The sequence below is a fragment of the Felis catus genome, chromosome X (assembly GCF_018350175.1).
Source record: "Felis catus isolate Fca126 chromosome X, F.catus_Fca126_mat1.0, whole genome shotgun sequence".
Taxonomy (NCBI): Eukaryota; Metazoa; Chordata; class Mammalia; order Carnivora; family Felidae; genus Felis; species Felis catus.
Window position 1 is genome coordinate 90,441,375 of NC_058386.1, and position 27,883 is coordinate 90,469,257.

At 47.8% G+C, this 27,883-nt stretch overlaps 1 protein-coding gene across 21 annotated transcripts in view; it reads left to right on the plus strand.

Annotated features, from left to right (window-relative positions):
• Positions 1 to 27,883, plus strand: part of PAK3 (p21 (RAC1) activated kinase 3) — a 259,307-nt gene that overhangs the window by 119,750 nt on the left and 111,674 nt on the right. For 2 of the 21 annotated variants that reach the window (XM_023249300.2, XM_045051237.1), the window contains 4 exons: positions 13,928 to 14,037; positions 14,857 to 14,970; positions 18,846 to 18,944; positions 19,276 to 19,423. The exons of 2 other annotated variants lie outside the window; for them this stretch is intronic. The gene's annotated coding sequence lies outside the window, so the exon portion shown is untranslated. 17 more of the 21 variants (XM_023249297.2, XM_023249295.2, XM_023249305.2 and 14 more) reach the window with 17 other exon arrangements.

Sequence of the window (27,883 nt, forward strand, 5' to 3'; positions counted from 1 at the left end):
ATTGCAGACGGACCCATCCTGATTAATCTGGCGTTAAAAATTAATTTGCATTTCTTGAGATACAGCATTCAATGACCCTACGGTGGGCTGGAGAACTGACTGGCTGGTCCACTCAAATTGTCCATGAAACATTCACAAGGGGCCACATGATACCACATAATGTTTGTCCACCTTTTCGTACACACACATTTGTTACTTCCTGGACGACCCGCCTTTGTGAGCATCCAGAGGACAGGCACTAGACCTGTTTGACTTGATCTGTAGGGAACTAGCTCAGAGCCACATCGCTCCATTGAATATAAAATAATGTGTCCCAGAGGTTACCGACTTACTGGATTTAATCCATTTTCTAAGCATGGGCTGCTTAACTTCTGTGTCTTCTGTCCTTTTGGATTTAAATATTCTCCCCTCAGTTCAAACTATGCGTCAAATGTCGTTATCTCCTCCCAGTTGCTTTCTTGGGGCCCGCCTCCCTGGCTATGATGTGGGAGGATGATTCATGCCCAGGGTAGTTTCCAAACTACGTTGTCCAGCAGTTGAGCTACTGAGCTTCTAAATCGTCCTGAAATGTATTTGTCTTTCTGATTCACAAACGTCGAAACTATCCCTTCACTCACGCAAGGAGATGTGGGAGGTTTTATTTCGGTTTTTGTGCCTTTGTTGTGTGTTTTGGCGTAGTAAATTATTTGAAAAACTATCTTCCTTTGTCTAGGAGCTTTATAAATGACCCACGGGGTAAATGGCCTGGACCATTTCTCTGGGCCAGTGTGGAAATAGCTTTGGGCTCACGGTTCATCCAGAATGGGCCAGAGAGAATCTTTTGGGAGGAAAATGTATTTGATTATTATTAGTGGCAGTAGTGGTAGTACAAGCAGGCTTTCCAGAAGTTGCGGAAAGCATCCAACTTATCTCTAAGCGCTGAATTATTTTCACATGTCATTTTTAAAACTGGAGAGTGTGATTGTTTAAAAACGACAGCGTTATTTAAAAATAAAGCAGTGCATTGTAGCCAATCAAAATCCCCAGACCAGAAAATAGTTTTCCAATTTAGCCAGTCTGTTTTAATCCAGGTTATCCCAAAGCTACGCTGAAGTAGCCACGAGATTGCTCCCCAATTCCCTGTCACCCTACCCCCCCCCAACAGTCTTCTAAATCAACATGCATAAAATGCAAAGCAACAAAGAAAGATGCTCTGAGGCAGGGACTGGTCTTGACTCCTAACGTGGTCAGATAGCAATTAACCAGAGAGCTGAGGGGCAACAGTGCTATGAGGCATTCAAAGTTTCTGATTGAAGACGAGCCCTGTTTTTGTTTTTTTAAACGTTTTTTTTTTTTTTAGTTTGTTTATTTTGAGAGAGAGAGAGAGAATGTGTGTGAAGGAGGGGCAGAGAGGGAAAGAGAGGGAGAGAATCCCAAGCAGGCTCCGTGCTGTCAGCACAGAGCCCGATGTGGGGCTCGAACTCACAAACCACGAGATCATGACCTGAGCCTAGATCAAGAGTCAGACGCTTAACCGACAGAGCCACCCAGGTGCCCCAGCCCTGTTTTTGTTTTAAGCTTCTTGGAGTTGATGAAAAGCCTTGCTTACATGTATGAATGCAAAGCCTTTGACATCAGGGAGCGGATTATTGTCTGATGACGGGGAAACCTGGTGGTGGCCTGCCACAGAACCAAACTTGTGTGTGGGAAGGACTCTTCAGCAGTGTGATTTGCAACGTTTCCCCACCAAAAGTCCCTCTCTCCTTCTGTCCCCCCAAACCTACAGTGGCTTGTACCTATCTGCCTCTGCAGTTCATTCCTTTCATTCAAGCACTGCCTGTGCCAGAAGGGTCCTTCTAAAGCACAGATACCTGGAAGGAGCAATAAATGAATTTGCTACGGCTGTACTGAGAGGTCAATTAGATTCCTTTCGTCCCAGACCCGGGAAGGAAACAGGTGGCACCTTTAGCTCACGGGGTCTCTGGGTGGCTGGGAGAAGTCTCTGAAAGGAAGAATGGAACCCAGGAAAGGAACGAACACACTGAGATTAGTTCGTAATTGTGTCATGGTTCATTGTCTTAAACTGTAGAGAGAACACTCAGATGTCAGTGTATGGGGGGTGCTTAAAAATGGAATATAACAAAATAAATGTATTACCCGAGGCTGCTGTTTTGGAGATTTTAGATCATGTAGCGTTTACTAAAAAACCTAAGGAATTTGAAAGCTGTGGGGCGTATCCAGAACAGGAACCTTCCACCGTCACCCCTCTGGACCAGGGAAATGCAAATACAGCTCTCAGCTCCTCACCCCCCAGTGTTTTGCCTTGATAAATGTCTGAAATTTTCAACTGGAGTGTGGCGAGAATGAAGCCTTTTCTACCTCTCTCTCTTGAGAACAGAATTAGGGGGCATTTGCCTTAAATTACATTAAAAAAAAGCCAGGATGAGCATTCTTTCTGGCCTTACATGGGTAGTGATAATTAAAAAGGGTCAAAGATGATCCCAAGATTACTGGGAAAATACACCTCCCTCCCATTTACAGGGATGCCCCCCCCCCGCATCTTTCAAAGGAGAACCGGCAAATTACCATGGAAATGTGCCCCAACTGGCAGTACTCAAGTAGGAGTCAAAGCCTTTGTTAGCAGGGGTTTGTGGGGGCCAGCACCAGAGTGAACACAGTTAAGCCTCCCTAATTCCCTGAACGGGGAAAGGCCGATCTTGATTTGTAAGGAACTTGAATTTGAAAATATGTTTAAAGAAATGCCATGTTATTATTTCCAAAAACCTGCAGTCAAACTGCTGGCTGGGGCCTGTGCTCTGAGCCACTGAGACTCTTAAGGCCTTGAACAAACAGATAAGCACTGTAGTTAGCATATTGGTCATTTGAATGCAAAGTGCAGTTATAGTAGTGCTTAAAATTGCGCACTCCCCTAGCAGGCTGTCACTTTCCTATGTTTATAGTATTAATTTGCCTAGCAACCTGCCGCCTTTCCTTTTTAGCAGTAAACTTGACCCTCACATGTCAGCATCTGCTCAATTTTCCATATTAGCAGCTGGCATGAATAAGGAGCCGGTGGGGGCGGGGGGCACAGGGGTGGAGTGGTGGTGTTGAACTCCTTGTCAAAATCAACATGACCATAGTTTGAACCGCTCTTTAACTAGAAGTTAACTTTCAAACTCATCAGTGAATTTATATTTATTATTTACTTAGTAGGCGATGCATTCCCTAGGATGATTCAAAAAGGGAAAGAGGGGCAGCCTGTTTCGAATGTTCCATCCTCATAAATGACCTGATCAAATGAACACCAGAGAACATTGAATGCAACGCGTTCCTGGATCATAACAAAATAAGGATTGATTATGAGGCTCCACAGGTGCTTAATTATATGGAACAAAAGCACATTGAGATCTGCATCTATTAAACACGTCTGTGATGGTCAACCCGTCCTGTGTGCACATATTAACTGTTCTCAAATTCACACTTGAGACCACTTAATTTGAAGTGTGACTGAGTTATGTTTGCAAAGGGGGAAAAAGGAGAGACGAATACAGCTGCAGTGTTATCCAAATACCCCATGTCTTCGTCATTTTGCTATGCACGTGGAAGAAAGAGGCTATGTTCTTTTACAAGTTGGACAAGCCAGATGGCCCGCGGGGTGGGGATTGCAGGAAAAAGCTGGGGGAAGCCTCAGTCCCCCGATTCTACTTGCCACAAACCTGAGGAGAAAAAGATAATCCTTAAGTAATGAAATTCCTCATCCAATGATTCCAAATTTTGCCGCACATCACAATCTGGGAAGATTAGAGCCCGAGGAGATTTTTAAAAACTCTGATACCCAGATTCGTGCCATGCCATTAAATCAGGGTGTCTGAGGGCGGGGGCAGGGCACCAGCATTTTATAAAGGTCACAAGGTGATTGCAAGGGCAGCAAATTGGGAGCCACTGCCCTAATGCTTCCCTGCTTCACATGCATTTAACTCACATTCTGTCTTCCCAGTTACCCTGAGAAGGAGGTGCTATTAGATCCCCATTTCACAGATGATGAAACTGAGGTTCAGAGAGGTTAAGTTGCTCAAGTTCTCAAAGCCGTTAAATAGCAAACCTGGGATTTGAATACCGCTATCATGTCAGAGTCTGTAGGTTACAGTACTTTTATGCAGTACTGTCTCTCTGGGCTTTTGTCTCCATACCTGGCACCATTCCAACAAACCTGATATATGATAATCCTATATCCATTCAATGAGAATTTACTAGACACCTGCTCCATAAATCCCAGTTTTAGACACAACGTGTGATTCTGCGTAGATTCAAGGAAACATGGCTAACTCCAGACGATTCAAGGGGCCTTCCAGATATCCATTGGTTGGTCGTCAATTATGTTAAAGCTTAGTCAGCCAAAGATAACCAGAGACAAAACTGTAGTCCGACAGAGTCAAATCTATTGACCTGATGCATCCAGGGAGTGCATTCCAGAGAAACCATAGGATTGCCGCTCTTGAAAAAGAGGGAGGAGGGAACATCTTTTGTAACTGAGTTCCCACTGAAGGATTCTGAGGAGCATCGAAAGAAGCAGAGGTAAGTTCTGGATTGATTGCAGTTCCTGAGGTGGGGTCGGGAGAAGGGAGTATCGACTACGAGTTGGGCACTATCATGAGGCAGGGGTGCCTTGCAGTTGGGTACCCCCAGGAATAAATGAAAAAGCAAAGGTCTAGGGCATCGCTGGGAAGAAAGCAGTGGTTGCTCAAAGGAGGTAGGAGTTGTTATGGCGTTTTACAACTGTTGCATGATCTTGGGAGAAACAGTGTTTTCTGCTACCTTTGCAGCTGGCTTTAGCAGTCTGCTCTCTCAGCCTGATTAATAGCAAGGCTGCTTGTTCCCAGGCCAAGCTGATTTTCTCTCATTCAGTCCCAGGCAAGTTTTGACTCTTTCAGGTTTGGGCCCTTTTTAGCAGGGATAGACACGAGAGAAGAAAGTTGGTGCTCAGATCAACTATTAACAGCTTTGCTCCTTTTCAGCTGTGTTGGCAGTTCATTTAATGGGAGAATGTATGTCAAACTGGCGGATCCTGGACAAGGCCTGTGTTTCAGTTAATGTAGTATAACGATGTCAACTGTCAACAATTTCCAGGGTTTCGACAAAGTACTGTGGCTACATAAAATAAGATTAATACAGTATATCACAATATTGGGGGAAACTTGGGGAAGAATGCCTAGGGATTCTCTGTACTATTTCTGCAGCTTCTTGTGCGCCTTGAACTATTTCAAAAATAAAAGTTGTAGACGACATTCAGTGGGAGAACAGGTTTGTGCTGATTATCTAAATAAGACTCTTAGAGGTAGTCTGACTTTACCCATTATATATTGCTGGACTTAAAGCCACTGAGTGTGAATACAGCACCCAGTAGTGATATCAGTCAATACCCATGTCTACCAGGTGCAGATCCCTGAGGGGTTATTCCTTTGGGACCAGTTTGTGCATTCACAAGATGCCACTTGAGTAGAGTCTGGAAGTACGTGTTAGATATCACTAGGTAGGTTCCACACATGAGTGAAATTCTGTGGTATTTGCCTTTCTCTGGCTGACATATTTAACTTAACATTACACCCTCTAGGTCCACCCATGTTGCTGCAAATGGCAAGATTTCTCTCTTTTATTCTGGTCGAGTAATATTCCATTGTATATATATTACGAGGTCTTCTGTATCCATCGTCTGTGAATGGACACTTGGACTGCTTCCATAACTTATCTTGGCTATTGTAAATAATGCTTCAATAAGCATATAGACTTGTTGAATCATTACGTTGTACACCGGAAACTAATATAACACTGTATGTTAATTATACTTGAATTAAAAGAAAAATCACCAGGTAGGGAAAGGAGGGGAGAAAGCCGTACCGGGCAAAGAGAAGAGCAGGAGAGGCACAGAGGTACAAAAGTCAAGGTAAATCACGGAAGCAATAGTTTGATGGGGCTGATGGCTGGAGTAAATAGAGGGGGGGACTGGTAGGAGAGCAACCTGGAAAGATGAGTTGAAGCTGGAACATGACAGTCTGGGTGTGACTTTCCTCTCTCTGAAATTAAGGACTTTGGACTTCTCTTGTAGTACTTACTACACCTGCTTTGTGTCACAGTTACTTGGGTAAGTATCTTTTCTCCCCAACCCGATTCCAAGTTCCTTAAGCAGATGATCCACGTTTGGTTTCTCTGGATAGCATCTGTACACATCTAGCTGTGTGTTTTGTGCTTAGTAGGTCCTAATAAAACTGTCTTAGCAATGAATAACATAGCACAAAGATGTAATGGGTATTCCCTCTCAGAATATCTGGAGTCCCGAGATAACGTTGAGCGAGGTGTCTACCAGCAGGGCGATGAATGTAGCCCACAGAAAAGCACACGAGCTCTCTTTACGGCTGGTTTTGATGACCGGGTATGGCCATGCCCTGCCACCTTTGACACATGCCCCCCATTGCTCCTGGACCCTGTCATGATGGCATCCTTTGAAAAGAGGTCACGTGCCTTGCCCTAATCGATTTCACATTCCACTCACACTTCCCTCTGTTTGGCTCTGCTGGGGGGGGTGCAGAGATGCCTTATCCCTCCACCACCTGTTCCTTGGTTTTCTTCATTAGAGCCAATACGACAGTTCAGATGGGACCTGGGGATGGTAGGTAAGGAACTCCTGAAGCAAGAGATTTTCTCCAGGCTTTGGCTGGCATACATTAACTAAGGGGATCTCCAACATGCCTGTTGGTGATTTTTTCCCCCTTTCACCTCCTGAGAGAAATGTTGCATTGCTTAACCACCTCAGATGGTTGCGTGTGGGGATGGGGGCACTTCTGTTCCTGACAACCTCATTATGTGGTTATCAGGAACAGACACTGCCCAGGTTGTCACGACAACCAGCAATGATTCAAAGCTTCCGTAAAAGGTCTGTATCTCTGGCAAATAATCAGCCTTTAGTGTTCAGCAGATGCTGAGCTGAGAAGCCAATCACAGGTGAGCCGGGAAAGCATGACATCATAATCCAGCCGGTCCAAAAAAAATTAATATTTGGTTTTCTGTTTCTCTCCTTGGTTCTTTGTCCCCTAGGTTTTATCTTCCACTTTCTCCTGCTCTCTCTCTCTCTCTCTTTTTTTCCCCTAGAAAAGTGGGGAGAGCAATGAAACCAACTTTCCAAATTCACTTTACTCTGTGCAGTTTGACTTAGGTTCGGGCAGTGCAGTGAGAGTGTGGGGAAGGAATGTACAATGTGATCCGCTTAGGAGCAAAATCAAACAGAGCATCAGCTCAATTAAATAATGCGGTTTGTTATGTGAGACCATGGTGGACTTGGGGCTAATTAAAACCAAGTCAGAGGAGAGGAACTTCCTAATTCTCATATTAATTCATCCAGGGCCACCTGCGTTTAATTGTCTTCTGCTTTTCCTTTGCTAACTCCCTGGTGGGAGGGAGGAGGGCAGAGGCTGCAAGCTCCTGAAGGCTTGTAGGTTCTACGGGGCAGGTCCCTAACCGGTGCTAATTATAGTGAAGGAAGGTGGGGAGAGACGCACCCCCCCTCCCCCCTTCATTCCCCAGGTCCCACAATACAGGGAGCATATGTAAATGGAGACTCATCAAGTCTATTAAGGTGTGTAGCTCTGAAATCTGTTAAATCCACGGTTGTTCCATTAGCCATTTGCATCCATACAAGAGTCCAGGGAGATAGCGGGTCAAGTTTCACAGAAGAGAAAACTAAAGCCCTGGGAAATTTGAGTCTTGCTCAGGGTTTCCTGACCAGAAGCTAGACTGGCATCTGGGTCTCCTCATTCCTTGGCCAGAACTCTGAAGCCCCACGAGGATGGTGATTTCCTAGCCCTGGGCTTCCCTCTTTCCTCCTCCCCTGGTTTATTTTTATATTTTTAAAGTTTATTTTTGAGAGAGAGAGACACACAGAGTGTGAGAAGGGGAGGGACACAGAGAGGGACACAGAGGATCCAAGGCAGGCTCCAGGCTCTGAGCTGTCAGCGCAGAACCTGATGTGGGGCTCGAACCCACGAACCACGAGATCGTGACCCGAGCTGAAGTCGGATGCTTAACCGACTGAGCCACCTAGGCGCCCCCCTCCTCCTCCTCCTCCGGCTTTTAAGGGAACTAGGATGAGCCCCTTGGCATTTCTGAGGCTCCTTGCTCTTTGTCAGGCAGGCTCCCCACCATGTTGCCTCCAACCGGAACTGAGTGGGAGTGGCAGGCAGGAAGGAAGGGGCACAGTAGTGTCTGACTGCAGTGAAGGAGGGGTGGGCACAGTGCTCTCAGCTCACACGCCTGGGGCACTAGCTGCCCAGTCGGGTTCTTTTGTATTCAGAGCAGGAGGGAGAGTTTTTGTTTTGCTTTTTTTTTTTTTTTTTTTTTTTTAAGAGCAGCTGCTTTAACAAAAGCTGTGAAGACTGAGAGCCACAAAGACCCAGAGTCCACCAGTGGGAATGATTTCTGGCTGTAAGAGTCGAGGCAGGGGATGGGAAGAGAGCCAGGATATCCAGGCTGCTTTTCCCAAGTGAGTTGTACATTTCTGCCCTTCTGTGCCTGCCCAGGGATGGCTCAGCTCAGCCCGGCACACCGTAGCCTCCATTGCCACACTCGACCCACGGACAGAGCATTCAGACCCCCTTCAGGACAGCACTCTGTTCATTCTGTTTGTGTTGTCTTTGTCTCCACCCAAAGAAGGCTATATTTGCGCTTTTTAATGTTTCCTACGTGCACATCCTATATGTTTATTATAAAAAATGTACAGACAACGCAGAACTGTATAACAAGAAAAAGTTAATGACCTCCACCATGCCCACATAGCCACATGTCTTCCTTTCTACCATTTTAATTCCCAGAGTTACCCTCTTAGCAGTTTGGTGTGTATAATGCCAGCTTAAGCATACACACACACACACAGACACTTTTTAAAAACAATAATAGTACACATGCCATTCTGCAACTTTTTTTCACTCAAGAATGTGTCAAGATGTGCTTCTGTTCCAATACGTAAAAGTCTACTTGATTCTTTTTAGCTGGCGTGTAATATTCTAAAATATGCATGTCCCGTGACTTATTCAACAGTTACCTTATTGAGGGAAATTTAGGTTACCCCTTATATATAAGAGGTTCTCTTTCTTACCTAAGACTCAGCCACGAACACACTAGAACATATCTTCGCATGTTTTTGTGAATGTATCCATAATCAAATTCCTTGAGCTGAAATCGCTTGGTCAAGTGGCACATGACATTTTAAATTTCCTAGGCATTTCCAGCTTGCCCTTTTAAATAAAAAGGCTATGCCAATGTACCCTCCCATCCATGGTATATGAGAAGGAGCAGTGTTCCTTTTATCTGGGATTTGACTGGAAGGGTTTGGCTGGTCGGGTTGGTGAGAGCCACAGGAGAAATACAACTGAAGTTGCCATGTAGGGTGGCAGAAAGAACACAAAGCGGGACAGTAGGAGACCTGGTTTCTAGGACCTTCTCTGTGAGGCATTGGACAGGCTACTTTAAACCCCTGGGTGTCCGTCTGTTTGCTAATCTATGAAATGCGGATCACAATTGCCCCAGTATGCTGTTGTGGTTGTTGTGAGCATCAAACCGGGAGATACAAGAACGGTTTGTAACCTGAGAAGCAGGATTCACATGCCAAGTGGTTATTACAGTAGCGTTGTTATTATATCCTTAAATCAATGGGCTCAGAGAAGGAAACCGGGGAAGGTGGGAGTTGAGTGGGAAAAATCACACAGATGAAATCTTCACCTTTCCTGAAAGTTCCCATGCAGTTGTCCTATATTCTTGGAGAGCAAACCACGTTGGTAGTAAAGACCGCTTTATGATATCAAGAAGAATATAGGTTATTACCCTTTCAGGGGAAGACTGAAGTCTTTCGTGCTGGGCCTGGCTTCTGAGTCCAGTCCTCTTTCTATGACACCTCTATGCTTTAATTTGTCAGGGACCTAATAGGATTTTGGCCCCGTGCTACTTTCTATAATCACCAGTGAGAGAAGAAATACACACATGAAATGCTTAAATAACCATGTGCCGTGACTGCATAAATAGCTCTGAGTTATAGCTGAGGTATATGGGAGGATTGGAGTGAAATCAAATACCTTTTAATTACAGTTTAAATCAATAGCCCAGAAGAACAAGTTAAATCATTAGCCAGAAAAAAAATCCGGTTTTATCTTTCGATTTCTTAAAAATAAAAACGTTCTTATTGTTTAAAATAACCCAAATAAGTGCATTTTGCAAATCACAGATGTAGTATTAAGTAAATGCTCATTCATTTAGATCAGTGATTTTTAGATTACTCTTACCATGATGCAAAAACAAAAAAAATCAATGTGATGGGCTACCTTCTTTAACCCAAAAGTTAATTAAAAAGATATCTGTAAAATCACTGAAAGCAGAACCACTGTGATTTCAGCATATTAATCAGGGATTTGAGAAGAAGGGTGATGACTGTTTTTACATTAGGAGACAACCACCAAGCAAAAAAACCAACCAACCAAATAAACAAAACAAACAAACAAACAAAACAAAACAAAGGCTATTTAAAAATGCCTGGTATTTTAAAAACTCCAATCTAGTATACTCTTTTTTTTCCAAAGCAAATATGTATTTTAACGAAACCATTAATACTATATATCATATTACAAAAAGCATGGGGTGGGGGGCCAGCACCTGGGTGGCTCAGTGGGTTAAGCGTCCAACTCTTGATCTTGGCTCAGGTCCTATCTCATGGTTGGTGAGTTTGAGCCCTACATCTGGCTCTGGGCTGACAGTATGGAGTCTGCTTGGGACTCTCTCTCTCCTCTCTGCCTCTCCTCTGCTCCTGCTTGAGTTCTCTCTCTCTCACTCTCTCAAAATAAATAAATAAACATTTTTTTTTTTAATAAAAAACATGGGCCTTGGATGCAGACAGATCTAGATACAAATTCCATCTCTGGGACTTTCTGCAGTGTTCATGTAATTGTCATGTATGCATAAATATATTTTTAATTAAGGAAAATAAAAAGTAAAATGTAAAGTTAGCCTTTAAAAAAATCTGGAGCATGTATTTTACTTAGTCTTTTGCCACCCTCTTTCCTGCCTTGTCATAGATTAGAAGGCTCATTGTTCTTTTTTTCCATTTCTAACATCATCAGAAACTTTTAATTTTTAAAAAATATTTATTTATTTTTGAGAGAAAGAGACAGAGTGTGAACAGAGGAAGGGACGAGAGAGAGACACACACACAGAATCCAAAGCAGGTGCCAGGCTCTGAGCTGTCAGCACAGAGCCCCACATGGGGCTCGAACTGATGAGTTGTGAGATCATAACCTGAGCTGAAGTCAGACGCCCAACCCACTGAGCCACCCAGGCACCCCTGAACATCATCATAGTTTAAAATGAATTAGTCCAAAGAGGTAGCCCATTCTCCCAACTTCCCCAGATGTTGCCTCTGTGAGTCTAGAGGCCTGTTGTGTGACTTTTCGTAAAAGGACCTTGGCAAAAATATTAGTTCACCTTCCATCATAAAACTTGTTTTGTTAGCATTATGGAGAAATGCTTGGCAGATGTTGAGAAAATTGGATAAAAGTGTACTGTGGAGGGTCATAACCCATTTTGACCATTTAAGTCTGCCAGGGTATATTTATCTTTACAAAAATAAGTTTGAAAGTGGAGAGGGAAAATCACCCATAAACTTTAACCTAACCTATGATAATTTTACGTTCTCTTTTATCATTTTTATGGGTATATTTTACATCATTATAATGCGAATGTACTTACTATTTTGCATTCCTTGTCATTTTTGATGACAGCTTACTGTCTCCTTGCTGGGATTTACCATAATTTATACAATCCAGCCAAATCCTGGAAGTTATGGATTGTGGAGTAGCAAGAGATGATTTTTGGAGTTACATTTTAAGCTTCGCACACGGACAAAAATTTGAACTTTTTCTTAAAGACGAGAGGCCGTGGAAGGTTATAGGGAGAGCCACAGTTTAATGAAATTAAATGTATCTATATATCTATAAACGTGAAGTAGTTTTTTTGTTTTGTATCATGCTCCCTGTTTTGAAATGTGTGTTTCATGGGCAGAAAGATAGTTTCCCTATCTGGATTGTCACCTCTGAATGCCACTGCCCTATCTGCACGAGTCTACTTTGTATCCAAGAGACTCCACCAGTGTAACCTGTTGGCCGGACAGGTGGTATCCCAAACCCAAACCATTTTCCCCAATAAAGAGAGCCCGTGTAGCTGGACGGATTTCCTCCCCTGAAAATTTACCTGAAATTCCAGTCTTCACAGAGGGCGGCCAGTTGAGGAGGATACACGAAATGCCTCCGCCCCCTCCCTACTGACAGGTGCGCCTCTCTCCTGACGGCCCCACCTCTGTCTAGACAACCCTGACAGTGTAGAAGTTTCCATCTCCTTTTCCTTTCCCTCTCCTGTTCCCTCCCCTTCAGTCCCCCCCCCCCCATCCCAGGCGCTTCCTGCCTGGAAACAAAAGATTGGTCCCCAGCAGCCCACTCAGGGCGATTTTAGTTTTCTGCTCACCCTCTGATTGGCCCGCGTGCGGTGCAGAGCCCGGGTGACGTCATAGCAGACAAGAGCTAGGGAGCGGTTGCCGAGCGGGGCTCTGCCGCGGGCGGGCAGCTGTCGGCAGCGCACTGTCTGGGGGCTCGCGCGGGGGGCTGCAGCTTTTCCCGGCCCGGAGCAAGTGTGCGGGGCCGGGAGGAGAGCCGGGGGTAGCGGGCCGGGCCCGGGGCTGCGGCTGCGGCTGCGGCCCCCCAGCCCCGCCAGCCCGAGCGCTCGGAGGTAGAGGAGAGGTCTGGACAGGGTGGCTGGACCAGCGGCAGGTAAATCCCGCGACTCACGGCGCCCGGCTTGGTCGGGGGAGGGTGTGGCGCTGCCGGGCAGATTTTCTGCCTTCCCGGGGTCCCCTCCTGCTCTCGCGGCGCCCCAGCCTCGGGTCCCCTACGTGGCGCCCCCGGAGCCCCGAGACCCAGCGCGCAGTTCGCGGGATCGCGCTGGGCGAACGCGGACGAGTGGGTGTGTCAGGGCCACTCTCGGAGGGCCTGGACCCCTCGGCTGGGGCAAGCCCTGGACTCGCTGACACGGGCCTGGGCCGCTGGAGGCCAAATCCGCCCCCAAAGCAACGTCAGCCCGTTAGTCTTACACCATCTTCCCGCCCCCTCCCCCAGCCCCAGTAGCGACGGCAGCCCCCCTCCCCCCCCCCCCCAACCAAGGGGAGGAGGTGTGGCCGAGGCCCCGGGCAGGTCCGGGAGAAGGGGACCAGCCCAGCCTGAGCAAACAGAAAAAGTGACGGTTTTCTTAAACAGGCGCCCTTTCTTTTATTTTTCTTTTACCCTCCTCCCCTTTTTTTGGTGGGGGCGGGGGGAGGGTAATGACAGGAGGACTCATTTCTGTTCATGTGGAGATTGGAATGATGCAGTACTATCCCTAAAAAGGCTGGGGTCCCTCAGTTGGCATTTGTCTTTGTCTGGGGGGCAGGGGTCATTAGGGGTCATTAGGGGCACTGCCCTCCTACCCCGTCCTCAGCTCACAGGGAGCCTTGCCGTCAGTTTGTGAACTGGCTCTGGCCAGACGGCTGCCGCACTTTGGGGCAGATTGAACATTTTAGATACTTGCTGTCACAGGTTTTCCTTCCTTAGGTGATGGTGGTGGAGGGTCAGGGTGGGAGGGCCGTGCCCGCAGGGAGGGAGCCAGAGGCCCCCACTTGATATTTTGGTCCCACCTTCCAGAATCCAGTGCCAGACTCTGGACTTGAGGGTTCTAGGCTGTGGTCTGTAGAAGCAAAGGAGAGAAGGGTGAGTGGCTTGGCTTTGGGAAGCATGAAGGGGGCGGTTGCAGTGTTATTTATTTATTTTTTTAAATGGCTTTCAGCCGGGAAGCCTTTAGCCATGTTAGTCTCGCTCCCCCCATGGTTTTGCAGACTCAAATCCAGGCCAACTGTATGGCTGTCTGAGGTGTTGGAACAGAAGGAGGTCCATTCCCGTTGGTGACAACACTGTGGCCCTGTTCTGGGATGACCGAGGTATAAAGGTCAGTGCGGTTTTCACTGGGCCATTTGCAAAATTATAATTGGGCAGGTCTGTGATTTGGTAATTGACGCCCCTAACCAGGGGCATCTTTGGGTAAAGGGGCTTAACTGGTAATGGATGACTAATAGGCCAGGGCTTGGAGGGAGAGCCATGTAAGCCTTCGTCAGTGTCTGGATACAAATGTCATACCTCCCTCCTCCATGAAAGAGGCAAAATGGGAAGAGACCGGCATGTATGCTGGGTGGAAGCTGACAACTGAGAATGTCAAGGCCAGAGGGACTTTGAGATGTCAAGGAGCAGACCCTCCAAGCCTCCAGGCAGGCAGGTGGGCCTTGTGGGAGAGACCAAACAGAAAAAAAGAGGTTCACTTGTGATACAGATGCAGGCAAGGGGCCACAACACCCGAAGGGCGTTCTGACTAGCCGACCGTTACCACAGGTTGCAGATTTTCTGGTTGGAGGCAGAATGGGTGTACACAACAACCTGCTGAGGTCTTAGGGGAGAGGGGAGTAGATGCGGCAAGTGAGGAAAATGAGGAATAACCGGGGGGATGGGGAGGTGCTGTCCCCATCAGAGACTCTGCTATTATGAGGTCAGAGACTTAAGCTACTATGAGGTCATAGAGGGTGGTCAAGGCCAAAAAAAAATCAGGTCTAGAAATCAGATGGAGCAGGTGGGAACAAAGCCATAGGGACATACAACAAGAAAGAAGCTGTGGTCTTACCAGGAACCTGAATGCCATGATTTCCCACTGATGAGATGGGAAAATTTGGATGGGTGCCTCAGCCCATACTTAGGGGGACACTTTCTTGATATTTAGGGAATTGGTAGCATTCCCAACTGTGTAACCGCCTTCAGGAGCTAGTAGCTTTGGTCATAGGAAGGAGAAGAAACTCCATGAACGGTGGACTCAACAATGACTCTTTCCTCCTGGGTAAGGAGAAAGAAGGGGGGGGGGGTGGGGAGCAGGGTCCCAAAGGGGACTGGGGGAGATTTGAATTGGCCCGAGACACAGGTAGGTTGACTGTTTTTATATGGGGAGGGCCAGGGCCAGGTCTGGGGTCCCTGCTGCAGGCATGGGGGTACCTGCCTGTGCTAAAAAAAAAAAAAAAAATGCCCTCCTTCCAGGGGCCCATGGGATGGTGAAAGCCACTAGTCTTGAAGGTAAGTGCAGTTGTTGAGGCATCTGGGGGGGCAGCTTAAGCTCCAGCTGCCCTGCTGGCCCCCGCCTTTCCACCCCGCCGCCTGAGGCTAGGAGGTTCCCTCCGCAGGGCCTGGGGTGGCCTAGCCTGCCAATTCGGCACTATGCGGCTTCTCCAGCAGGGGGCAGGAAAGGGCATGCAGCAGCTGGCAGGGCCAGAGCCCTCCATTTCTGGTGTGAAGCTGGAGCCTTCTGAGCAAGTAACAGCTATACACTTCAAATCTGATTTAGGGGTACCAGAGAACCAAAGGAACCCCCGGACCTGGCATTCTGTTTCCATTCCCTCCGGAAATGTGTTGCTTCCTGGTGCGCCCCATGCCTTTGGAAGACATTTGCACTTACAAACCCAGTGATTGCTCCAGTCACTCATATACCCAGGCTAACCCAGAGTTTAATTGGAAATGTTAATCAGTGCAATGGATCCATGTCTGATTTGCACGTTCGCTCAATTATGTGCAGGTTGGGGCAATCTGTGCTGCACCCTGGGGACATAACGAGGGGCAGAATGGCATAGCTACAGCTGGGTGTGCGCGGGTGAGAAGCAAAATGGGGGAGGCAGACCTTGAACACTGGAAAGAGATGAACGGTTTAGTGGTGGGGAATGGAGATCATTCCCAAGGTGTGGTCACAGAAAGGCCTGGGCCTTTCCATTGAGATGGAATAGGACTGTCTTGGAGCCCACACAGTGGAGCCGGGGGCCAGGGTTTTGCCATGAGCTAGGAGGAGGCTGGATTTGGAGAAGGAGGTGTTTGTTTTTTTTTTTTTAGAGACTAGAGGACCAGGATCCAGGATGGAATGAATAAACCTGAGGAGTCAGAGAAGTCAAGTGTTCTGGTCTGCTTCTGCCCCCTCTTCTGAGCCTCACTCGCCTTGTCTTTCAAATGACAGCACTGGACTTGGTGGTTTCTGAGATGGTCGTGACATTTTAGGAAGTGGGTCCATTTGTTCTGGGTCATGAAGGCAGGTCCCCGTTAGGACAACACCCCCCCCCAAACCATTTATCCTTTCAAATCACACTTTTTGATATGCCCGCCAGTTTGGGGGAAAATAATACAAAACAAACCCCACAACCACTATACATATTTCATTTCTTTTAGCAGTGTGGTTTTATTTTTATTTCATGTGAATGTGAAGGAGAAGTGCAGTGAAGGGAGAAGAGAAGTCCAAGTGGAGAATCTGCTAGGGACCCTGTAACCAAGGCCCTGAAAAGCTCTTTGGGGATCTTATGCAGATCTTCTTCAACTCCGTAACTCAGCCTCCAAACAGAAGGGCTTGGGATAAGAGGAAAGGAAGGCCTGCTTAGGACGTGTATCCTTTTCCTTCCTTCTTCCTCATGTCTCTCTGAGCCAGGTGGACTTTCTGGAATTCTGCATCCTCAAGAGACACTACCCTTAACCATCAACACAATCGCGCCCTCTAGTGACCTCAACAGGGACATGACTGGCAGAGTTCCCCATGCATCCCCTGGTCCAGCTTCCAGGCCAGTGCTGATCTCCTGTGCAGCTGTTAACTCCCTGTGGAGAAGGGCTCCAGTCCTTCCAAATGGCCTGGAGAAACTGAGGCAGTTGTAGCTTCTTGCAGGTCCTTCTGTATGGATGGGGCTGGAAATTGAGCAAGAGAGCCATCTCCCTAGTGCTTAGTTTCCTCCCTCTGGGCCTGAAAAGGGTTCCAGAACTCCTTCCCCGCCATCTTTAGTGCTGGGCCGGGCACCTGCCATGGGAGGGCCCTGTGCTAGAGAGAAGGGTTGGCGGTTGGCTACAGCTCCCCCCGCCCCACACTCCCCCCAGCAAAGCGGCAGCCCTAGTCCCCAGACAGAGAGGCTGGCAGGGAACTGGAATGCAACAAAGCTGGGGTGCTGGTAGGCACAAAGTGGGTACACTGATCCCTGGCCCATCCTCCGGTAGGAGGCTAAGCCACAGGTGCAGACACAAGGCCGTGTAAACATGCAACATGATACAGACACATAATCCGGTATATGGTACGTGTATGTATGTAATATGGCATATGGTACATGATGTGGATCAGATGCATGTCACACGCAGCACGGAATAGATACAGTGCACACACAACACAGTGCAGCCCCACGGCACATACACTCTACAGTACCGACACCGTATACGTACGCATGATCTAAACGCGACTGCACGCACACCCAACATGATACAAACTGGACACACACAAAATGGCATAGATATGACATGGCGCACACACGACAGGGTACAGGCACACAGGGCACCCAAATACAGTGAGTGCAGGAAGCGGCAGAGATATACTTGAGCCGGCATGTACTCACACACAGGCCACATCCCTGTACTCCCCAACAAAATTCACCCCGCAGACAGGCCAGAGGAGTGTGGCCACCAGGTGGAGCGCTGCGTCCTGCCAGTCTCATCTGCACTGGCTCCAGCTGTGCAATTGGGGGATTCGAAGTAGGCCGCCCTGCAGTTCATCGGAGGCTAAAGCCAGGGGGAGGCAGGCCTGAGGACAGCTCTTGATCTTGCGCAGAAGCCCGGAGGTGCTTGGTCGGTTTGGGCTGGTGCATCCACTGCCCCGCACCTGGCCCTCTGGCGCTGCTCCCCACTCCCGTGGGTGCTTGGTGCCGTCCCCGTGCTCAGGAGACTTTTTGTGGCCACACTTCTTGAGCCCTCTTCCAGTCCTGCCTCTTTCTGGGGCTTTGGCAGCCGGCACTCACCTCCCCTCACCCCACCTCCCTTGCAGGCTGAGCTCATGCAGCAAGGGATTTTGGGCACACCACTTTGCAGCCCAGTGGGTGCGATCTGGAAATGCTGCTGGGAGTGTGCGAGTGGGAAGCACTCAGGGAATGCCGGGGCCGCTGGGGGACAGACGGACAGACGTGCTCTGGAGTCTCGCCAGGAGCAAGTGGCAGACCTAGGGTATGGCTTCGTCTTCTTATTCACCAGGGGGAATTGGGAATCATGGGGCTTTTCTTGGCTCTCTGAGGCTTCAGTTTTACCATCTCTACCTTTGCATATCCATCCATCCGTGTCTCTGGATTAGGACCTTGTGCGTTCGGTGTCTTCTAATAGAACGTGTGCTACCTGGGTCTGGCTTTGTTGGGATGTAACATATAGGTGCTGCTTTTCTGTGAGGACAGACACCGTGGAGAGAAGGAGGGGGCAGGGTGGGAAGGACTGCAGAGGGAATATTGGTCTCTTCTTGAGAGGCTCGAGTGATTGTGGGAAAAGGCAGAACAGAGAAGGGTTGGAGACCTTGTCTCCATGGTTGGATATGGAAACCTCTGTGGAAAAGACAGGGTAAACTGTCACCAAAAAGAAAACCCCAGTATATAGTCACCCTAAGAAATATGAGAAAGACCACAGAAGACCTCCCTGTTAGGATCAGAGGCTGAGGTCCTCAGCAGCTGTGAGATGGTAACAGACTAGGGACCCTCCGAGTGCTTCCCACCCCCAAGGCAGTGAAGGAGGTCGCTGAGAAGGGAAGGACGTAGAGGTGGAGACTTGGACTTGAGGCATGAAATAGGCCTCCGTAAACAGCAACGGAAGTGAAATCAACAGCATCAGTATTGCCGGGTCCTCAGGAAGCTCAGGTATCCTCAGAGCCAACCTGCATTTGCTGTCATCTCTCAGGTTTCTATAGTACGCCGGACAATACCACCCCCCTGCGAAAATGCAAATACTTCACATCCGTCCTGTTTGATCTATTCCTCCCGAGGACACACGTCCACGGTGAGTCCTGTTTGATCTATTCCTCCCGAGGACACACGTCCACGGTGACTAGGGCCGGTCTTTTCCATGAGCTAGCAAGCAGATCCAGAGTGGTGAAAGGACAGCAGGTCTCAACTTGAAGCTCGCACTTCAGTGCCCTTTCTGGACTCTGACACAACGTGCCTTTTTTTTTTTTTTTTTAATGCTTTCTCCCCTGTCTGATTCTCTGCCTTCTCAAGGGGTTTTCTGAAATCCATTGTTGTGTGAGTGTGACGTTTGCGGGGGTTGGCTGAGGGACTCGTAGCAGGTGGAGAAAGAGGTTCCTGCACCCCCACGATGCTTCTCTTGGCAGGTTTCCCCCAAGAAAGAGCAGCTGAGTCCTTGCATCTTGTGGCAACTGGTGTGCCCAGCACCCAGTCCGTCGGAGCTGAAGGCAGCCCGGCCCCTTCTCATGGGCAGCGCCCACCTGTGCTGAGGTCCTGCGGGAGTGGCGGTGAGAGGTGAGTAATGGACTCCAGGGCAGGGAGTTAGGGATCTCCAAGTCCAGGTAAATGCCACCTTGCCACCAGAGCTCCCAGTATGAAAGACCCTGACCCCACCTCAGAGCCAGGCCTCAGGGCACAGCCCCTCCTTCCTGGGGGATTGTGGCCCTTATGGCTGCCCTTGGTTTCTTGGTTCGCCCATCTCTAATGTGGATAGGAATGACAGCCTTGACCTACATTGTAGGGTGAGGAGGAGAAATAACCTAGCAGTCATTGCCAAGTCCGTTGCAAATGCTCAAGCTCCACCGAAGAGCTTCAGCAGAACCACAGACACGCTTCCCATCAAGCTGCCGCTTCCTTTCTTCCTGCTTTCCTGATGTCAAGGTGGCATTTAAGCCACATGCCACTAAGTGACCAATCAGCTCCTGTAATTTCTCCTCCACAACTTGGATTTTACCTTCCTGGTCAGAGTGTACCCCAACCCCATCTATCCCAGCTTCTGGGCCTGGCGGGCGTAAACTTTCCAGAACCTTCCCTCTGCCTTCCCAGCCAATTGGAACGCTTTCTCCCCCAGCTCTCCAACGACACTTGAGTCTGTAGTATGTAGTGTGGCCCTTGCTTCTCTACTGCCTTAAGTAATTCTTGCACGGTTTCTGGAGTATTCGTCTTGGCAGGTAGGTTAGACTACAAACTACGTGTGGGCACTAGATTTCACAGGCTTCTAGTCTCTCTCCCAAGTGCGACTGACGGTTCCCCTGTCAGACTTTTGACTGGGGCCCCGCTCACCCTCTCCACATCTCTCAGGTTCCTTGGCCTGCCTCTGATCATCTACCCTTTTCCTGTCAGGCGGCCATTATGCCTTCCTCTGTCAGCTGTTCCATCTGGCCTTATGTTGCCATATGCTGCCGTCCAGCTACCTGTCCCTCTCTTTGTCTGGCCTTGTATCTGTCTCCTTGTCAGCTACCTAGCCGTCTCTCAACATGCCCAAGTCAAAAGCAACCAAACCAACGAAACTAGAAAGCCCCCAACAAGAAAAAGAAATGAAACTGAAAACCAATAGGGAAAATGCAGGGCCAGTCTCTTTCCCACTGAGCCTGCCTGCCCTGGGCCTATAGGACAAAGGCAAAGTGCAGCCCAGTGGCAGGTGTTTCTGTGATGCCTTCTCATGAGGGGGAAGCTCCAGAGTTTCGGCCGGGAAATGGAGGGTGTGAAATTACAGCCTTTTGCCGATACTGATGTATTCAGCTTTCTAGAGATGCCGCGGTAGGGGATCCTCTATAGACCTGGAGCGACAGAAGGTAACTAGAACTCACTAAAGTAAGAAGCAAGCCCCTGGGGTCTCTCCTGGGTGTTCTGTGACAGCTACAATAATAATTTGTATTTATCGTCTACTGTTGTGAGCCCTGTGCTAGGCATTTTATTTGCATGAGACCATTTGATCTCCCAGTAATTCTGCAAGGTAGGTATTTTTTTTTCTAATAGTTACTCTTTTTGCTCCTGATTATAAAAGTGATACTAGCTCAAGGTAGGTACTAGAATCATTGTCTTACCCACGAGGAGGAGACAGAGGTTGAGAAGGGGCTACGTAACTTGCCTGTAACTGGACACGTGCTGTGGCTTTGGGAGGAAAGACACTTTCTCGAGAGTGTCTCAGCAGCCCAAATGATGTTGGTACTCTTGAGTGCTCTCTCTTTCTCTCTCTGTCTCTCGTATAAGCATACTGATGTACTCTTGGACATTCACACAGTCCTTATGCCTCCTTGACTCACACTGTTCACACTGGACATGTTCGTGGGGATGATCACTCCCACCCCCTCACCCTCACTCACAGTCGTATTTACAAACATACTACACACAGGCTCACTCCTGCTACCACACTCATTTATATACTCACATTCTCATGCTGACGCACTCCCACTTGCCCTACACCCCGGCCACACGTTCTCACCCACCCACACCTTTACGTTTTCTTACGTTCTTGCACGCTCACAGTCACGCCTTCTCGCTCATGTCCACACAGGTGATAGAATCACGTTCAACCTTCCAGTTCCTCCACACTCACACACGGTCTATACACAGACCTACGTTGACTGTCCCCTGCCCATTTCTCATACAGCCATACGTATCCAAGTTTTATGCACTCTAACGCATTCGCCCTGTCACTATTTCGTCCTCACAGTAATACACTTGGACAACTCACAGCTCCTCACAGGGACACACACACACGTATGCATGCTCATACCGTAAAGGTGGTCTCACCGTTTCCGCTTTTGTGCCTCCTTACAGTCTTACACTCAGGATTAGGTGCTTTTGGACTCCTCCTCAGCACCGGCCCAGCCTCCCCTTCTCTGACACATTCACGCAGAATCACACTTGCACGTGGAAACACGCTCCTTTTGACACGCATTCACGCTCAGTCGCTCACCTTCACACATGAGACCCGGTTGCCCACTCCAAACTCACAGGTATACAGCCTCCAATGTGGACACCCACACTCAGTTTTGGTAAACTCAGCCACTTTCGCCGACGCGTGTCGCCCTGCCCTCGCGTGCAAACACGGCCACACGTGTGCAGCCGCACGGACGCACACCCCCATATGCCCACTCACATGCAGTACTCGTGCAAGCTGGCGTGAACACATGGTCACACTTACGGCCCACCCGTGCTGATATGCCGCCGTTTGCACGTTTTCACGTATTGTCACATTCACGGCAATACACTCAACATCCTACACTCCCACACGTCACCATTGGCACACAGGCATACACTCACACTCCCCTACGCTCACATGTACACCCTTTCACCCTCTAACTGCCCTTTCTGCATTACCCATATTCACAGCGGCACCGTCCCACTTGCCGCACACTCGCATTCTCACTCCCGTACTATCGTGCCGTCCCACCGCCTACATTGCTACACGCATTCGCACCAGTACGCAGATAGCGTCCTATGCAGTCATTGACCTGCGCTTACGCGGGCGCACACCAGGCCAGCCCACACGGTTCATACTGCCGCTTGTCAGTGCCCATAAGTACGTTCATGCACTCACACGCAGGCAGCTACGGACCCCACGAGTGGCCGTGCAGAGTCACGCTCACTCATGCTCACATCCACTCTGCGATGTCGACCCTTAGGTTGACACACTTGCTCACGCTGGCTTGCGTTCCCGTGCGGTCACCGATACTTAAATACGTAACTCTAGCTCATCGTACTCGCCTGAACTGTCACGGACTCTTCCTTGGACTCTCACACGGGCCCGTCGGCCCCGACAGACTCACCCTGACATTGACCTGCCCTGCCTCACTGAGGTGATCCGACTCATGCATGTCTGTGATTCACGTGTGCGTGTAGTGACCCCGCCCTCCCCCACACTCCCACCCATTCCCAAACTCTTATACGTGCCCCCCCACTGATATGGCCACAGTCACACACTTTCTCACTGACACACGCACACCGTAACACCCCCCCACTGCAGGTAGCTCGTGATCACGGTTGTCACTTTTTTTCCTACTTACCACTAATGTTCTCCTCTCCCCTGCTATGGAAGGTTTTTCAGCAACCTGTGGCCACAGGAAGAGTGTTGGTCTGAGCCAGGGTACCAGTGGGACTAGATCTTTCTAGAGCAGAAAGGAGTGGAATTGATATCTAGGATTAAAAAGTAAAAGCTCAAACCCACAGATCAAATTTTATATCCTTTTGCCATAATTTTCTCTTACAGAAATCCTCTCTAATAGAGAGGCTCAGCCAGTCTACCCAAACAGGGTGGGAGGTTACATGGTTTATTTTCTGGAAATTTATGGCTTAACGTGTGAACTCCTTTCTCTCCCCAGGGGAGGGGAGGGTAAAGAATGTGTTTCCTTATGCATGCCCAGTGGTTTCCTAGGCAAAAGTATGTGTCTGTGATTTTATATGCCTGTGATCTAGAAGTCCATGCTGATTACAGTGGGCACCTCTCATGTAGCCTAGGTCTGCTTTTACCCTGCCAACCCTGGGACATGGTATTCAAGCAAGAGAAAGGAAAGGTTAATGAGTTAGCTGGATGATAAAAGAAATTTCTGTTGAGCGTGCATGTGCATACATAGACCCCATTGGAATTTCAACAGCTGTTACTAACAAGTTAACAGAGGAAATTTCTCAGTAGGCGTGGATAAAGGCAAGCTGAAGAAACTTCCTTGCACTCCAGACAGACTGTAGATTTCCCTGCAAGAGGGTAAAAAGAAGCACAATTCCCAGGAGTGAACCAGTAGATGAGGAGCCCGGTGCCAGAGTCCTGTGCCACCCCTAGTTCCCAACCAGAGATTTAGAAGCATGAGGCACCTTGTAGGACCCTCCTGAGTCCATGGCTTCCCCTGCTGAAATCTCTCCGGAGCAAAGTGTGTCCAAGCTGCCATTCGATATGGATTCTGGCACCATGGGGAAAGAAGCCTTCGTTCTGGAATACCACGTACTACCCTGTACACCTGAGATTAGATTGAGACTTTCTTGGGAAGCAGAGACCACATCCATCTTACTTATTTTGGATTCCCAATGCCTGGCATGATGCCAGGCCCAGAGCAGCTACTTGTGAAACTTCATTAAGAAACTGAAAGAAGTAGGTGGACACCAACACGTCAGAACAGATCCAGTGCCCCTCTTCCTCAATCCCAGAATTCTCATGGCATTACCAGCTTAGACTGAGAATTTGCTATGGACCCTATATAGTGCTAGACCCAGAAGGAGATTCAGATGGAAGAAAGAAACGTACTCTGCCCTTGAGGTACTTGCATTCCAGTGGGAAAGATGAAGTCACCAGACAAGGGTGTCACCAGGCCACAGTCTTCAAACATGGGATTGCAGGAATCTTTGTCATGTAACCCAGTGGTCTTCAAGCTCCCAAGGCCTTGAGGGTCCAGGAGTGGTTGGGAACAGCAGCCAGGATTTAGGGAAGTCATTTCCCAAAGCAAACCTCCTCGTAGAGCTCTTGCTTAGCACAGAGATATGCCGTCTTTCCGGACGACTGTGTGTGACAGAGCCCTTTGTCACTGTGCCTAAGGTAGAGGAAGGAAAGCGAACTGTAGACCTTAACAGAAATTTTGTACTTAGTTAAAATTTAGCTGCCACCTCCTCCAAGAGATGGCTTTAGAGAAGTAGCCTGGCAAATTTACATTTGATCGTTTCTGTCGATAACGCTGAGTGTCCCCAGAAGCAATTTACATAATTTTACGGGACTGGGTGAATTTTAGGAAGGAAAAAAAATGCACTTGCCTGAATTCACTTGAATGCACTGAGTAGTGCTCAGTGCGTGGACCCACCCCTTTGCATTGATGCATTTTATACTTTTAAAAACAGTTAATGACCCATTCATCCATTATGATAGAGGAATCGGGAGCCCCAGCTCTGAAGTCAGCAGACGAACATTTGGATCCCAGTTTGGCCACCACCTAGCTGCAGAACCTTGTTTGAGTCAATTACTTATCCCTCTTAAGCCTCAGTTTCCTCATCCGTAAAATGGGAGTGACACTAATAGCCTCTACCTCACTGAGTTGTTATGAGCATGAAATGAGATAACATATGAAAATATTTAGCACAATGTCTGACCTACAGGAAGTACTCAACAAATGATCTTATTATCCTCACCACAGCCCTTTGAGGTAGGTGCCATCAAAGGGACAGAACCCTGAGAGAACAGAGACAGAGCATGGTTCTTTGCAGCCAAGGACCTGAATTTCGTGGGACTTGTTGCCTGCTTTCCTTCTAGTTCTGCTTAACCACAAGCTAGGAGTCAGTGCTCATCCCCATTTGAGAAGAGGAGTGACAAATAGAATTAATCTATAGAGAGTTGCCTCCATTCCTTTATCATTCCGGAACATGCGTACCTGGCCGCCACAGCAATGTCTCTGGCTCATGTCAATGTCCCCTTGAGCCCTACAACTTTCCCCTTGACAGCATGGAGTCCTCAGTGATGTCCCCTTCATTTGCTGGTATAGAAACTTGAGAGAGAGGACTAGGAGAGACTCCTGATCCCGGTGGAGCTGGAAGTCTGCTCTCTAACTGCAGACATCACTCTGCCCTTGATTCTAACGCTGGAATGTCTGCTTTGTGGGTAGAGGGTCTGCCCATTTCCAGGCTTTGGTCCCAAACCCCACAGTGAAGACACAGTCCACTGTGAAGCCCTAGGAACATTCATGTCCACGCAAAGGCTGTGAGTAACTGAGAACATGTCATACCACGTGAAACCGTTGTGTGATGGAGGAAGCGTAAATTGGAGCGTGGGCTTTGGAGTCCCACAGACAGGGGACTGTAGGCTTACTTTTCCCCTCTACAACCTCAGCAGGTGACTGGAGGTCAGTTTCTTCTGCAAAATGGAAATACGGATGCCTAATGTGGTTATGCAAGTTACGTGAACTTGTACAAAAGTAACTCTTACCAGAGTGCCTGGGGCAGAAGATCTCAATGATTGCTGGCGATTTGGTTTATGGCTCGTGAGGTCTGTGGTAGTAACTGTAAACTTCTTCTGTTGGTAGAATATCTTGAGTCGCTTCCACACATTTCCCACATGTGAGTTATTTGACTCTCACAACGTCTTAGTGGAGGTAGTCCCCTCTTGTACATGAGGAAGTAGGTTCAGAGGGGCCAAGGGATGTATCCAAGGTCACGAAGCTCGTTAGCAGCAGTACTAGGCTGAGATGGTACCAGTCCACACTGACCATTTGCATCTTTGCTTGGCAAAGCCTCTGGGGGCTACAGTCAGAAAATTAGAGCTGTTCGAACTGAACATAATCCTTATGGGGGAAAAAACGTGAACACTAGTTATGCTTTTTCTGCTATCACATTGTATTTCTTTGCATCCTGTACAACGTCCAACATGGTTGCAAGAGTGCAACAAATGTGACCTCATAAGAGTACCCTTTGCAGCAAGGCTGAGTGACGTGTGGCCACAGTGACACTACTGACCACCAAAAGGAAAATCTTTCTCCAGGCACGCCATGTGGTTTTGTTCATTCTGCTCAAGTAACACCAGATATTCAGTGTCTGGGATTTCTTTTTTTTTTTAATAGTTTTTTAATGTTTTCTTATTATTCCTGAGAGATTGAGACAGTGAGAGAATGCAAGCGGGGGAAGGGCAGAGAGGGGGGAGACAGATAATCCTAAACAGGCTCTGCACTGTCAGTGCAGAGCCGAACGTGGGGCTCGAACTCAGGAGACTGAGATCGTGACCTGAGCCGAAACCAAGAGTCAGACACTTAACTGACCGAGCCACCCAGGTGCCCCCAGAGTCTGAGATTTCTTAAAACCTTCTGAAGCACATCCACAGACCTCAGGTGCCACTTGGCTGTTTCTCTTGACGTGAAAATTTACGTGGTTTATAGCTCTCAAAGTCGAGATGCGTAGATATTTGTGTTGCTTCCCACTAGATATTCCTAGTTTAATTTTTGCTGAGACATACAGCGTGTCAATGTGGTTTTTCTTTGTATGTTGACTTTTGCAAAAGTTACACATTGGCATCAACCTTAGTAAACTCTAGGGAGAACATGGGAGGACCCAAAGTGGAGGGCTTTTGACCTTTGTGTAGGATTGATTGGTTGATTGATTGCCTCATAGCCATACTCAAAGTGAAGTACTCTTATCTTGGCTTCTGGAATGTCTTATACCCAGTTTTCCATTTCTTTAACCACATTCCTCAGGGATCTCTGGTTCTTTTTCCTCTTGGAGCCCCTAAATGTTGGTGTTCCCCAGAAGCCTTTTCTTCTCTCTCATTCTGTACTCTTCCTGGGCACTTGTACCTGCTCCCATGCCGATGGCCTTTAAATTAATATCTGCAGCCCCACATGTCCAGCTCTCCGCTGAACCATTTCACGGGGCCAGATGAACATGGTAGAACAGCTGTCGTGTTTGTATTTATCGTCTTTCATCTTGGCATCTCTGTTGAGAGGGCCAGATAGCTAGAGAGATTTTTTCCACCACCTATGAATGGATGTTCCTTCCGGCTTTTTATTACTTGCTATGTGATTTATAGCTCTCAAAGTTGAGATGGGTAGATATTTGTGTTGCTTCCCACTAGATATTCCTAGTTTAATTTTTGCTGAGACATATGACGTGTCACTGTGTTCTCTTTTCTTTGTATGTTGACTTTTGCAAAAGTTACACATTCGAGGTCCATCCATAGATACTTATTGGTTTTTGTAGAATTTTTATGTTTGTTTGTAAAGTCTATATAAGAGTTGAAATGTATTTTCTCTGAAACTCACAAATACTGTCATATTGGCCAGAAACATTAGAACAATTTGTCCTTATTATTCTTGTGGGAATATGATTAATACTGGTGCTTTTATGGCTGCTAATATGAAGGGCTCCCAACATAATTATATTTGTTATCAGTCTGCCAGCTTGGCTAGTATTTTTTCCACCATTCTAAGCTAATTGTTTAGTCTTATTGTATTTATTTATTTATTTATTTATTTTTCATTCATTCATTCATTCATTCATTCATTCATTTTC